The sequence below is a fragment of the Gorilla gorilla genome, chromosome 8 (genome assembly GCF_029281585.2).
Source record: "Gorilla gorilla gorilla isolate KB3781 chromosome 8, NHGRI_mGorGor1-v2.1_pri, whole genome shotgun sequence".
Lineage (NCBI taxonomy): Eukaryota > Metazoa > Chordata > Mammalia > Primates > Hominidae > Gorilla > Gorilla gorilla.
The window spans coordinates 124,774,949-124,788,669 of NC_073232.2; the positions used below are offsets into that span (position 1 = coordinate 124,774,949).

The 13,721-nt window shown below is 36.2% G+C and overlaps 1 protein-coding gene across 14 annotated transcripts in view; it reads left to right on the forward strand.

Annotated features, from left to right (window-relative positions):
• Positions 1-13,721, forward strand: part of VTI1A (vesicle transport through interaction with t-SNAREs 1A) — a 505,013-nt gene that overhangs the window by 43,987 nt on the left and 447,305 nt on the right. The gene's annotated exons all lie outside the window — the stretch shown is intronic.

The window sequence follows — 13,721 nt, forward strand, 5'->3', positions numbered from 1 at the left end:
TCAGGAGAAGTTGTAGGCAGGAGACTTACATCAAAATCCTAGAGGGAAAAAATGTACTCTAAAAAAAGGACATATTTCAGTACCAGTTGATTAAATTAAACATTCTATTTTGAGAGGAGATGATAGAGCATTTTTGTTTTAACAGTCCTTGGAAAAGTGTAATGGAAATAAGCATAGACAGCAGGAGTCAGGGGACCTGACTAATCTCAGTGAAGTCACTTTCTAGCTGAGTCATGTAAAGCCAGTTACTTTCTCTCTCTGGACCTCAGTTTCCTTATCTGTAAAATGAAGAGATTGTATCAAGTGGTTCTAAAGGTCATTTTCAGCTCTGAGATGTGATTCTTTTTAAGACTGAAGATCAGCACTGTTCAATAGAAGTGTTATGGCAGCCACATATGTAACTTTAAGTTTTCTAGTAACCACATCAAAAAATGCAAAATGAAAGAGGTGAAATTGATTTTAGTAATATATTTTCTTTAATCTAATAGCTCCAAACAAAATATTACCGTTTCAAAATGTAATAAATATTAAAAATTTTAATGAGATATTTTACATTCTTTTTTTCTTGTCTTCAGAGTCCAGTATATGTTTTACACCTACAGTAGATTTCAGTTCTGACTATCCATATTTCAAGTGCTCAATCATCACATGTGGATGGTAACTACTGCACCACATTATACAGCAGCTCTAGGTGCTACAATGCAACTGTGCCAAACCACTTTTCCAGGAGCCTGTTGGGCATAAAAATAAAGGTTCCTAAGCCTCCGCCTCTTCCCTCAGCCAGTGGTTCTCAATTTTGGCAGCACATTAGAATCACCTGCAGAGCTTTAGAAACTACTGATGCCTGGATCCCCTGCCAGAGATTTTAGTTTAGTTGGTCTAGGTGTAGCCAGGACCCAGGGATTGTTTTAAAAAGCTCCCCAGGTGATTCCAGTGTTCGATCAAGGTTGGGCACTGCCTCCCTAGACATAATGTTCTTAAAAGGCAGCTGTGTCTTATTCCACAGACTTCCCATTGCTAACGAAGATTCTGTTGTCTCCAATCTCCCCTTTTCCACCCCACTTTCTTGTCAATAAGGGGTATATAGAATCTTTAGATCAGTCCCAAAATGTTGTCACTCAGTAAACCATAAACTGAGGGACTAATAGATATTTGTGGACACTCTGAAGTGTTTTCAGAAAAATAACAACAAGAAACATCATATAAGGTACAAGGGGAGCCTTTGATATTAGCCCTAAGGGTCTTTTACACTCAGAAATTCTGCGCGGTATATCATTGCAATTGCCGCAGTCAGTAGTACTGTTTTGATATTATAAAAGATTTATTTGTTAGATAAAAGCTATTTCTCCTATAGACCAGCTACTTCTTATAAAAAAACAAATTGGCCAGGCACAGTGACTCATGCCTGTAATCCCAACTTTGGGAGACCCAGGCAGGCAGATCATGAGGTCAAGAGATTGAGACCATCCTGGCCAACATGGTGAGACCCTGTCTCTACAAAAAATACAAAAATTAGCTGGGCATGGTGGAGAATGCCTGTAATCCCAGTTACTTGGGAGGCTGAGCCAGGAGAATCACTTGAACCTGGGAGGCAAAGGTTGTAGTGAGCCAAGACCACGCCACTGCACTCCAGCCTGGTGACAGTCTCAAAAAAAAAAAAAAGCAAAAAAAAAAAATTGATTGAGTTATAATTCACATAGCATAACATTTTCCATTATAAATATACAATTCAGTGATTTTTTTAGGATATTTATACAGTTGTTCAAACATAACCGTAATCGAGTTTTATGACACTTCTTAGAGGCTCCCTCATGCTCATGTGCAGTCCGTCCTCATTCGTACTCCCATTCCATGTGACCACTGACCTGCTTTCCTGCTTCCTCTTTCCATAGTTTTGCCTTTTCTAGAAATTTTATATTAATTTGTTGAATAGAATCTGGATAAATCAATATGGGAGAAATTGCTATCTTAAAAATACTACATCTTCCAATCCATTTAGTTAGATTTTCTTTAATTTCTTTTAGCAATGTTTTGTAGTTTTCAGTATACAGGTCTTGTACCTCTTTTGTGAAATTTATTTCTAAATATTTTCTCTTTGTGTCGTGAATTATGTTTTTTCTTTCCTTTTTCATTTTTTCATTGTTAGTACATAGAAATACAATTGATTTTTGTATATTCATCTTGTATCCTGCAGCCTTGCTGAACCCTTTTAATATTTCAAGTAGTTTTCTTTGTTGATTCTTCTGGATTTTCTACATAAAATATCATGTCATCTGTGAATAAAGACAATTTTACTTCTTTCCAATGTGTATACCTTTAATTTTAAAATTTTCTTTATTTTTTATTTTTCCCTTTTTCCACTGGCTACACACTGATATAATATTGAATAAGAATGCTAAGAATGGATTTCTTTGCTTTCATCCAATTTTAGGGGGAAGTATTCTGATTTTCACTATTAGAATGATGTTAGCTACAGGTATTTTGTAAATGCCCTTTATCTGGTTGAGGAATTTCCCTTTTATTCTGAGTTTGTTTTGAGTCTATATTATAAATAGGTGTTGGATTTCATCAAATTCTATTTCATTCTGTTGAGATGGTCATGTTGTTTTTGCCCTTTATTGTGTTAATATATATTGCATTAATTGATTTTTAGATGTAAAACTAGCCTCGTATTCGTAGGATAAATTTTACTTTGTAATAGTGTATAACCCTCCTTATATGTTGCTGTTTGGTTTACTTATATTGTGTTAAGGATTTTTACATCTCTGTTTACCAGGGATACTGGTCTAGAGTTTTCCTGTCGTATCTTTATCTGATATTTGCATCACAGTAATGCTAGTCTCATAGAACGAGTTAGGAAGTGTTTCTTCCTCTGTTTTCTAAATGATGATTTTGTGTAGGGTTGTTTATTTCTTCCTTAAATGTTTGATAGAAAATTCATCAGTGAAGCCACTTGAGTCTGAGCTTTCTGTGTGAAAAGATTGTTTTACTAATTTAATTTTGTTACTTCTTATATTCTGTTATCTTTTGAGTCTATTTTTATAATTTATAGATTTCTAGCAATTTGTGCCCTTCATCTAAGTTCTCTGATTTATTGACAATAAATTCTTCATAATATTTGTTTATAATCTTTTTTATTTCTGTAGTGTCTGTAACAAATGTCTCCTGTTCATGGTTTTGTAATTTTTGTGTCTTAAAAACAACTTTTGGTTTCTTTTATTTTATTATTTATCTGTTTTCTGTTTTGTTGATTTTGACTCTGATTTTTATTTCCTTTTTCTACCTACTCCAGGTTTCATTTGCTCTTCTTTTTCTAGCTTCTTTTCTAGAATTGAGATTGATTTTAGACTTCCCTTCCCCTGCCCTCCTTTCCTCTTCCTTTCCTCCTTCTTTCCTCCTCCTTTCCTCGCTCTGTTGCCAAGGCTGGAATGCAGTAGCGCCATCTCAGCTCACTGCAACCTCTGCCTCCCAGGTTCAAGTGATTCTCCTGTCTCAGCCTCCCGAGTAGCTGGGATTACAGGTGCATGCCACAACACCCAGCTAATTTTTGTATTTTTAATAGAGACGGTGTTTCACCATGTTGGCCAGGACAGGATGGTCTTGAACTCCTGAACTCAAGTGATCCACCTGCCTCAGCCTCCCAAGGTGCTGGGATTACAGGCATGAGCCACCGCACCCAGCCAGATCTTTCTTTCTTTCTTAAGACAAGTGTTTAAAGCTCTAAATTTTCCCCTACCAGCTAGCTGCTTTTAAAATTTAAACCTGTGGACATTTTCTATGTTATTGCCCAGATTAATGTTAATATTGGGCTATAATAAAATTTGAAAACAGGCTTGGGAAGCTAAGAATCGGAGCTTTTTTTCAGTAGTAATTCAAATGCTTTTAAGGTCTCAGTAATTGTTTAAGGTATATGAATGCAAAAACTGATGGAAATGTGTCTTTCTTGATTCATTGAAGAGGCCTGAATGTTTTACCACAGTATTTTTACTTTAGAAAAATTAGGTCAATAATAGGAATCACATGCCAATGGTCCGTTTCATTGATGGGAAGAATTCAGTAATGGTCTTTTTTTTTTTTTTTTTTTTTTAGTTAAAAAAAAAGTTTCTCCATAAATTTTTATTTGAAAGCTTTCAAGCATATAGAAAAGTGAGAAGTGTACAATTGCCCAGGTACCTGTACCTAAATTCAGTAACTGCTAATGCTTTTTCCTCGTTTGCTTTCTCTCTAGGAGAGGGATTCTTTAATTCAATCTATGAATGTTTCTCAAGAAGGAATTAAGGATAAAGTCCCAAGTTTCTATCTTGAGTGACTAGGTGTTTCAAGAGATGGCACTACCTAATCAAGTTGGGAAAGACTAGGGGTGGGGCAAGTTGGTTTTATTTTGGTAGGGGAATAGTTGTTGTAGAATCAGTAATTCACTTTACGTGTTTTAAATTTGAGATACTTCAGATACATCCCAGTGGAGAAATTAAATAGCCAGTTTGAGTTCAGAGGAGAGTTAAATATCAAGTTTGATATCAGAGGAGAAACTGAGTTAAACCAATTTTGACGTCAGCATATAGATATTATTTAAAGTTTCAGAAATAAATGAGGATACTTAGGGAGAGAAGAGAGTTCTCGACCAAGCTCGCAGGAATTGTATTTAGAGTTCAAGTAGAATTTAGAATTGTATTTAGAATTGTGTTTAGAGTTCAATTCAATGACTTGAATTGAATTATGAAAAAAGCTTCTAATCAGGAAGATCATTTCTACAGAAGAGACTATTTCAAAAAAGAGGGCGTTTTAACCAAGTTGAATGCTATTGAGAAGCTGAGTGAAATGAAGACATAAAAAAGTATCTATTAGATTGTCAGCATGATGGTCACCGTTAACCTTGACAAGAACCTGTAGGTTGAGTGGTAGGACCTAAGATTCAGCAAATCCCTTTAAAGCTTGACTTGGCCAGGTGCAATGGCTCACGCCTGTAATCCCAGCACTTTGGGAGGCCAGGCCTAAGTGGGAGGATCGCTTGAGCCAAGAATTCAAGACCAGCATAGGCAAATAGGGAGACCCCCCCAACCCCCACCCCCGCCCCCCGCCGTCTCTAAACAAAATAAAAATAAATAAAGCCTGACTTGATCATTTCTAACCATAGTTGTTGAAGTATTTACATATGAAGGTTGGGCCAGGTGCAGTGGCTCATGCCTGTAATCCCAGCACTTTGGGAGGCTGAGGCAGGCAGATCACTTGAGGTCAGGAGTTCAAGACCAGCCTGGCCAACATGGTGAAACTCTATCTCTACTGAAAATACGAAAAATTAGCCAGGTGTGGTGATGCGCACCTGTAGTCCCAGCTTCTCAGGAGGCTGAGACAGGAGAATCGCTTGAACCTGGGAGGCAGAGGTTGCAGTGAACCGAGATCGGGCCACTGCACTCCTGCCTGGGCAACAGAGCAAGACTCCATCTCAAAAAAAAAAAAAATTATACATGAAGATTATTTAAGGCAAAATTATTGCTTTATTAAACAAATTCAGTTTTAGGTTCATTTCACTTAAGCAGATATTTATCAGTAACCCATTCAAATACTCTTGATAATGTAGATGGTGAAAATGGGCACTGCAATTTTTCAGTCAGTGTGAACCTGATATGCTGCTGACAAAGGACTGTTTCAGCTAAGAACATAAGTTTACTCTGAATGTATATGTGATCACAACCACTTAAAAGTATTTTTCAGCAGAGTTTTTTTTATACCTCTTTTCTTTCTAACCAATACAACTGCCAGTTGTACCAATGTTGAAAGTAAGTTGCCTTAAAAATAAAAAATAAACAAGCTAGCTATTCTTTCTTTGGCAATAGGGGGTAGAGGTAATGGTGATAAAAGAAAGGAAACATATGAGGACATGTGACTAGATTGATTATTATAAAGTGATTTACAGCTGGGTGCGGTGGCTTATGCCTGTAATCTCAGCACTTTGGGAGGCTGAGGCAGGCGGATCCCCTGAGGCTAGTTCAAGACCAGCTCGGCCAAAATGGTGAAACCTCATCTCTACTAAAATTACAAAAGTTAGCTGGGCGTGGTGGCAAGCACCTGTAATCCCAGGTACTCGGGAGGCTGAGGCAGGCGAATCACTTGAACCCAGGAGGTGGAGGTTGCAGTGAGCTGAGATCGTGCCACTGCACTCCAGCCTGGGTGACAGAGCTAGACTCCGTCTCAAAAAAAAAAAAAAAATAATAATAAATAAAGTGATACAACTTTAGAAGCTTTGCCTGGTTTTAAGTTCTTGCTCTGATACTTATTTTCTTTCTGAACTTGGGCAAATTATTTAATCTCTGTGCTTCAGTTTTCCTATCTGTAAAATGGAAATAATGTCTGCCTCAAAGGATTATTGTGAAGAGTAAATTAACATACACACACACGTACTCACAGCTCTTAGAATAATGCCTGATCCATAGTAAGCTCAAAAGATATATTAGCTATTATTTTTGTCTGACACAAATTAGGTTTGTTTTTAACTAACTTGCTGAATTTCAGAGTAAAATATAATCTAAATTAGGCCAAACTTTCCAACAGAGATGGTTCCTTTGGCTTGAGACTTTCCTCAGTTGTAAACCCACAAACCACACTTGGTTACTCAGTGTATTGAGTGACACCATTTAATTACTGATTCACCTTACTTTACCGTTTTTGTATTATATTTTCCAGCTCTAGAAAACAGACCTGGATGAATATGTAAATAGGTTAAAGTTTATCTCTCATGTACAGTCTCACATAAACTAGTGCCAGTTTTACTTATGGGAAAGAATGAAAGATATTTGATTAACTTCTTCTAAAAGTTATAGTTCTTAAAATAAGAAATCATGCTGTTATTTTCAGCTGACTCCCCACTGTTTATATTAAATGGCATGAAATATTATAATAGATTACCCCTAAATAATTTTCATTATGATTCAGAATATTTGATGTTTTTTGGTATGACCTTTCTCCACTGGATTATGTCCTACATATAAATGCTTTCTCTCCAAGCATTCAGAATGCACTTGAGTTCTTATTTAAAACAAGTCTCTGTCAGCAGCCAGCCAGGTTTATACTGACTGAAGAATTGGTTTTTCTATTTTATTAGACCATAATCTGCATTTTCCTCATCCATAAGGGGATAAGGTTAAGTTATTCTTAAAGAGTCTCATAATTCTGAAGTGCTATTATTCTATGATTTATAAAATGTTAATATATATTTATAGTTTATTCTGTGACAGCATTAAAGTTGGTTTATTTTGTTTGAAGTTGGATACTTTTCCTCTTACTTGATTTATCCACAGATTCCAAACACATGGTAAACTAATCTCCTCACCGCCGCCACCACCACCAAATGAGCTCAATGGGATTTCCTTACTTCTTAGAGTTCCTAGATACTTCTGTAAAATCTTTTTTCTTAAAAAAAAAATTTATAAAATGTGCTGTGACTGTTTAGAGGAACAAAATGACCATAACTTGCAAATATATTTAAACTAGACAGAAAAGAAAAAAATAAAGATTGTGGGATACATTCATTGTAACTATTGATTTGCTATTTTTGAGTTTACTCATATGGGGCTCAAATGAAATAAAGATTGAGTGGACGCAGTTAGAGTTTTGACCACCATTTTTTTGTTTGTTTGTTTGTTTACGTGACTTCCAAGGGTTATCATATTTAGATGAACAATTTTCTTAGAAATGCTGTTGCTTCAAGTGGTAGGTGCTCTATTCAGGTAGCCTGTCACTTTAATAAATGTCTTCCCTCCTAAGTGTCTCTACCTAAATTATTCTATTTTCACCACTGGGACTGAAATGTTTTCCAGTAGAGTTTTATCTAAAGAGAAAGGGGGCGGGAGGGTTGGTACCATCAATCATTCATCTGCTAGATGTCAGCAAAGGCTTAAATGAAGAAATAACCAGGCTTTGGGAAAAGTTGCCTTATCTAGTCTGTATCCTGTACAAATATTTCAACATTAGGTAAGGGGAGATATGGCATTTAATAAGTATATATAAGGAAAAATTAGAGTATTTAACTTCTTTTTACATTGTATTGCTTGCAGTACTATGATAGATATCATACCTCTGAAACTTTTTTGCTAAAGTCACACATGACCCCTGTTTCCGAGGTCTTTCCCCAGCTTTTATCTTACTTGTCATCTATGTAGAACTTGATTCCCTCCCTCCTTCTTGAAACTAGCTTCCTTGATTCCATACTCTCTTGGTCTCTCCCTGGGTCTCTGTTCTGAATCTCCATTGGATTCCCTTTTTCTGCTTTCATCTTAATGTTTGCATTTTCATGTCATTGTTGTTTTGACTTGTCATCTCTTTATTTTCTCTGGTTAATTTTATGTATGCCCATGGCTTTCACCAATGTCTATAGATTAACGACTTCAAAATTATATCTCTAGCCTAGACTTTCACATTGCATTCTCCACCGTTTTTTCAATTGTCCATTTCACATGTCCCAGTCCTACAGACATTAAACTACAGTCTTCCAACTTGAATTCATTAAACTTATTATCTTTTCTCCAAAACCTGTTCTTCTTCCTGCATTTCTTCTTCCCGCATTTATTATGCTGGTTAACGCATATGTTGGTTATTCTAATTAATGTGCCATCTACACAGTTACCCATATGAGAAACCTTGAAGACATTTCATACTTGTTTCTTTGCCTTACCCTCACCCGCACTACGTCTCATGGATTCCACCTCTAGAATATCTCTCCCTCCATCTTCACTGTTGCTCTCTAAATGAGGGCCACATGGTTGCTCTCTTGACATGTCACTCTCTTGTTCTCTTGAAGTTTAGGAACCAGCCTGAGACTTCTGTCTTCAGTCAAGTCCTCCTGTCTGTTTTCCACTTTGAGTTGAGAGGAAACTCCTGAAAAACGTAAAGCTGATTATATCAAATTATTGTTTTCGTGACTACAGTACCTATAGGAGTTCATAAAGCCTCAGTCTACCAGTTAAATCTAGCTAAAAGACATGATATCCTTGGCCTTTTCAGTGTTTTTCATACATTGAAATTGGTTGCCAAGGCCGGGTGTGGTGACTCATGCCTGTAATCCCAGCACTTTGGGAGGCCAAGGCAGGCGGATCATGAGGTCAGGAGATCAAGACCATCCTAGCCAACATGGTGAGATCCCGTCTCTACTAAAAATGCAAAAATTAGCTGGGTGTGGAGGCTCGTGCCTGAAGTCCCAGCAACTCGGGAGGCTGAGGCAGGAGAATTGCTTGAACCCAGGAGGCAGAGGTTGCAGTGAGCCGAGATCGCACCACGGCACTCACTCCAGCCTGGCGACAGAGAGACTCCATCTCAAAAAAAAAAAAAAAAAAAAAAGAAAAAAGAAAAAAAAGAAAAGAAAAGAAAAAAAAGAAATTTATTGCCAACATTAAAATATTGAGAGATATCACATGCATTCAAATTTCAGGTTTCTACAGAAATTCTGAGAGATTTGGAAAACTTGGAAATAGCTAAAGCTAAGTGGCTTTCCACTGGGTGGAACATATTTTGTCTGGGTCGCCACTGTCACCTGCCATTTCACCCGCTTTTATTATTGGCCTCCCTCCTGTAGGCATCTGAGTTTGCTTCTCCTAGATCAATGTTGGACTCTTGATTATACCTTTTAAGGCCTCCTATGATGGACCTTTCCTTTCTACCTACTGGTTTCTCTTACAATTCTTTTCCTTTCACCCTTTGCCCATACATGCTAAAGCTCCACCGTTTAGAGTTGTGCCTCACATTTTAGGCCTCAGTTATTTTATACATGCTATGTCCTTATCCTGGAATGTTTCTCCTTTCCTTCTTGTCTGCTTGACAAACTACTTAGCATGTAAGCCCCAGGTCAGGCTTCTTCTTTGTAAAGCTGTTCTTGACCTGATTCAACCAAGTTAGTTCCTTCCTTTATTTGACTGTATCAAAATAAACCTCCATTTTCTAGTATGTCAAGTTTACACTTACTGCAGTTATTTGTCTTCATGCCTGCCTTTCCTGGTATCATCGAGGAGCTCACAGTTCAGGAACCTGTTTCATTACTAACACAATGTCTGGCATACACAGCTGCTCAATACATTGTTGTTAAATGAAGAAACAGATGGATGAATACAGAACCCTATATCTGTAGTCTTATTTAGATTTGTTATCTTTTTTGGTTTGAGTACAAGATGGTCAATAAAACTTCATGGCTTTATTAAATAATAAAATTTTCTCCCCAAAACTAGTGGTAATCCTTATTTTATGTCATCATAACATTTTCAGTTTTATAACTGAAATTCCAATATTTCTGGTCTTTCGTGGTAAGCTATTTTAGTAAATTTAAATCTTTCTGTTCTCAAGGTAAATTCTTTGTTAAAATTCTTAAAAGATATTTACAAAAAAATGAACAAAAAAAAATGAAAGAAGAAAGTAGATATTCTAAAATTCCACTTCTGATCAACATTTTACCTAGTTTGATTTTTAAGAATGCTATATTAATAGTCATACTTTAAAAGGACTCTGTGTAATTTAGTTACTAATTGGAAGTAAAAACCTTTTTGCTACTCCCTCCCCAACCCCCCACCCCCACCTCCCGCCCTCAGAAATCTAAAACTTTTACACTAAAATTTTCATGTTTGCTTTTAAATTGAATAGTCAGATTGTTTTTGTTTGTTGGGGATAACTGAGCAACTTATTTTCTAAAATAATGCCTGAAATTAAAATGTAGCTCTTTCTTAAAAGGGATAATGCATGAGTTTATAACAGCACAGTTTGTATGTGGGAACTTTTAAAGTTGACATTTACTTCAATTTCTATGATCTCAGGCCCTCGAGTTTCCACAATATTATATCCTCCGTGCTGTTTTACCAATAAACATAAAGTGGTTAGTTAGCCTTAAAGTTAAGTAGCAAAATATCTCTCTGCCCATGTTCCCTAGAATCCTTACTTTTTTTTTTTTTTTGGAGACAGGGTCTTGTTCTGTTACCCAGGCTCTAGTGCAGTGGCATGGTCACGGCTCACTGCAGCCTCGACCTCCTGGACTCAAGCAATCCTCCCACCTCAGCATTTTGAGTAGCTGGGACCACAGGTGCATGCCACCACACCCAGCTAATTTTTTTTTTTTCTAATTTTTTGTAGAGACGGGGTTTTACCATATTGCCTGGGCTGGTCTCCAACTCCTAAGCCCAGGCAAATCCTCCTACCTTGTCCTCCCAAAGTGTTGAGATTACAGGCTTGAGCCACTACACCCAGCTTCTTACTCATTTTAAATCTACTATTATTTTTTAACTTATTCTAGGTAAATTAGATATTCATATTTGCTTGTTGTTATCTGTGTTGCAGTTATACCTGTGACCTTCCAGTCAACAACCCCTACAAAAAAAGAAAGACATTAAATCAAATAGAATTGAATGGTTAACAAATGTGATAAATACAGTATATTAGAAGGACGCCTGCAGATGTTTATGTGTTGAATTTCTTACATGAACATGACTGTGGACCCACTGTCATCAGGTCATGCATTCTGAATTATTTTGCTAAAAGTGAACTGGTTTTATTTGCATCTCTCTTCATTTTCTTCCCAACTCGTGCTTATGACCAGAAGCATGAGCATATCTTTATTAGTGTTGGCTCTAGCCACTGGAATAAAATGTCCCCAGCTTCCTCAAGGATTGAGAGATCGTGACCTTTTCAAGAAAGTGTAAAGTCTAACCCTATATAACCCTGTGTGCTTTTTTAAAAATGGTAATTTAGGATTAAACTTCTTTCTTTTATCATAATTAACTTTGACTTCTTTTTCATTATTCTGTTTCTAGTGTTGGTATCCTTCAAGTAACTGAATTCCATGTTTTTACATAGTGATTCTTTAGGAACAAACAAAGGGTTTTATAGAAGTTTGGAGTGTGTTTGTTTATTTATTTTTATTGATACATAATAGATGTACATATTTTCAGGGTACATGTGATAATTTTATATATTTATATAATCAAATCAGGGGACTTGGGATGTCTATCACCTTAAATATTTTTCTTTATGCTAGGAACATTCTAATTATTCTCTTGTGGTATTGAAATGTGCAGTAGATTAATGTTAACTCTAGTCATTCCACTGGTCTATGGAACACCAGGTCTTATTTTTTCTATCTTACTGTATATTTGTACCCATTAATTAACCCCTCTTCATCCTCCTCTCCCCCTATCCTTCTACGCCTGTGGTAACCACCAATCTGTTCTCCATCTTCATGAGATCCGCCTTTTTATTTCCCACATATGAATGAGAACATGTGATATTTGCCTTCGTGTGCTTGACTTATTTCACTTGACATCATATAGAATGTACTTTTTATTTCAATTGCTTAGGCTTTCTCTCACTTCTGAAAGAAAGCAAACAAATTTTCTTGCTGCATATTGTTTATCCTAAGAAGACAGAAGATGCTCCTTTGGTAAGTTACTAATTTTGTAATTAGTGAAATCTAAAATTAAAATTTTGATTTTGAGCAAATATCTTCGTTAAATAAATTTTCTAAGTTTTCTTCAACTAACAGATGGTGGCTTTGGTAGAAATTTTAAGAGGACAACCATTATATTAATGTTTAATTCTTGTGGAGTATATGATAGAAATCATCTGGTATCACTGATTGGTCAGTTTTGAAAGTTTTATTGCTTGTTGCTATCTACGTGAAATAGTGCATTTCTGTTGTAATCTCTTGGGCATTAGTTACCATTTCTTATTTAACCCAATGCATATATGTATGATGTCATAGATCTGCAGAAACGGGATAGATAAGATTCACTGGATTCCTTATTCCTTCTTAAATGGGCCAAAGTGTGATTGTTCTCAATGGCACAGGTTTCAGCATTCTGCCACTTTACGAAATGAGTCAAAAATGGGGATTCCTTCTTTTTCCCTTGAGAAACTGCTCCATGGTCCAAAAGATCTCACTGTTTTGGAACTTTTCTTAAACTCATGCCTGAAATTTCCCCATCATTTAAACTATACTGCTGAAAAGTTGTTCTAAAAATACAACGTGAAGTTCTTGTTGCACTGTTGGAAAACTTACCTAGAAGATGCTAGAGGTGGTTCTGCCAGTGTGATGAAAATGATTACAGTTATGATGATTATAAAGATGTATAAGGAAAACTCTCCCTTCCACTTCTATTCCCTATCCCATTTTGCCATTCCAACCTCCTCCCAAATCTCCAACCCAGGTAACTACTGTTACGAATTGCTTGTGTATCTTTACAGATTCTCTTTAAAGATACACAAGCAAATACAAGTGTATATTCTCCCCCGACCCTGCTTTAAACAACAACAAAATGGCACATCACACGAAAGACAGCATATGCTATACACACTATTTTACACCCTGCTTTTACAGTCAATGTTGGAGAACTTTCCATATCAATATGTAAAGAGCTTTTTTATTCTTTTTTTTAATAGCTTAATGGTCCCATTGTATGGATGTACCAAATTTATTTAACCAATCCATGTGAATTAGCTTTTGCTATTGCACATGCTGCTGAAATGAATAACTCTGAACTATGTCATTTTTCATATGGACATTTTTCATAAGAAGTAGAATTACTTATTCAAAGAATATATGGATTTGCAATACTGATCATTCTTTCATAGTTGTCCTCTATGGGGGATGTATTAATTTACATGACCCTGGCATTGCATGGAGATATTGGTTACTTACAAATTGAATTATCAGTTATAAAATGAAGTATCAAACTTCTGAATATTGGTTAACTAAT